The following is a 2,095-nucleotide window of genomic DNA, read 5'->3' as shown; positions in this document are numbered from 1 at the left end:
GCTGCCAGGGGTACCCTGATTAAAAAAGGTTTAAAACCCCTGCACTAGGCAATGCAATGCAGTTACCCAAGCTAGCTCTGCATATGATAGCTTCCAAACAGAAAGTAGTGTGGCTAGGATAGTGTCACTGTGCTTGGCCTAATTAGCATTATCTAAGCTTGTGAAGCATACAAAACAGCAGTGTGTGAGCATAATGCTACCTGACACTGTGGAAACACTTGAAGGTGAGATCAGCTGACATTCCCCCACCTTGCGCCATATCAATCCTTGCAGCTCACCTGTGGCACCACTGCAGCCCACCAACACAAAAGCATGGTCCTTGTGGGATACTTTGTGGCTGAGCAATAAATGTATTTTTGCATGTATACCAGGGAGGTGCTCCAGAGCTCAGTTCTTCCATACATGGTGCTTTGGCTATATTCTGGACAAGATCAGGAAAAGATTTTCCTTTGCTTCTTTGGTGGCTTTTACATCTTCAGAACACCCAGCAGCTGGTGCATGCTAGACTAATGTTTTTAATTGTTCATTTAAAAGAATACCACATTCCTTTGAGAAACTCTTCAGTAGCCTTTCCAAGTCTAAGAAGATTAAGGAGAAAGAGCCTAGACTTACGCCTCTGATATACACTCAGCTAATAACATAACACTAATCTGCTTTTCAATGAAATTTTGACATGTTTAACCCTTTTTACATGTGGAGGGAGGCTAGAAAGACTGTCTCAATGCAGTATCCACTGTGCCTAGGAAAAAAATAATAGTGGCATGATATGTTTGCTTGAAAGATCTTGTGGCTGTGTAAGCTGATATCAGTTTTAGGGAGTTTATAGGCTTTAGAAAAGCACTGGAGTGAATTAAGCTGAACAAGTGTTACAATAGCTCAACCAAGGCTCACTCACAGGCATGGCCAGTTTAAAGTTAGCTACAAGCTAACTGTCATTTTCCCTACTGCCACAGGTAGAACTACTGTTGCAAGCAGTGATGCAAATGTCTCATTAAGAATATAGAAATCAGGACATTTATTTGAAGACAGAGTAGATTTGGACCTTACAGACTGCGTGTGTGCATGCATATACGTTTATATGCAGATATGAAAAGCTTTCATGGACTAGGATTTACCTCATCAGATGCTGTGAAAGGATGTGTAAAGAGCAGTGCATAAAGCCAGTCTCAACTTCTTACAAAACTGGATATTATGCCAACAGGTCCTCTGTGAGATTTTCTCCTGGCTTCTGTTTGACTGTGAAACTCTTGTCATAGTATTCTTGGCACTTTTGGTCCTGGATAGATTGGAGAAAATCAGAACTAGGAAGCTAGAATCCAGAAGGTTACCTCAATATTTTCCAAGCCTGCAAGATGTTTGGTCTTACGTTTTTTGGTAAGGCTTTGATAAAATATTCCTTTTATCACAATGATTTGTTCCTTCTCTGCCATGGATTGGCTTGTCAACCAGAGCAGAAAGGTATTGGAATCTTGGAAGACATTCCAGTAATAATGTGCTGCAGGATGAAGCAGTGAAGTCACAGAGGAAGATATGTTCCTGCATTTTTATGTATATATAATACACTTGCGAGATTCTGCATTTTCTGATGGAAGCTTGCTATTATGTTCTGACACGTTGAGTGCCTCTTAGAACTGCTTAATCTGGATCCTTATTATATGGCCTGTGATTTACTTCAGTTAAGTCCTTATTAATTAATAAGGAGCAAATCCATCAACAAAATATGCAAACAGAATGCAAAAAGATGGGATTGACTGATGGCGTTCCAATTTAGAGATACATGATCCTCTTATTTAATATAACCTGAGCTCTGCTTTGTGACTGTAGAATTGCAAAAATTGCTGTGGAATTTATCCCTCACCACAAAAGCTATTCTCTGGCTGCTTAATTTTAATTTTAAAATAAAGCATTTAGCCCATTTGTTTGGCAAGATCATTTTAAACATGTAAATGCAAACCAGTAGTGTGGCCTGAGGCTGCAGACAATCTGTACTAATAGCTCCACTAGTTAAGAGGGTTCTGTGCATCCCACTTTGAGGGCTTGTGAACTCTGAGTCCAAGGCTGTGGAATCTGTCATGTTTCAAGGGTGCTGTTGAGT

This window comes from Crocodylus porosus, unplaced genomic scaffold (genome assembly GCF_001723895.1).
Source record: "Crocodylus porosus isolate Cpor-Errol unplaced genomic scaffold, CroPor_comp1, whole genome shotgun sequence".
Lineage (NCBI taxonomy): Eukaryota > Metazoa > Chordata > Crocodylia > Crocodylidae > Crocodylus > Crocodylus porosus.
The sequence above is the reverse complement of the archived record's forward strand: the minus strand, read 5'-3'. Positions refer to the sequence as shown.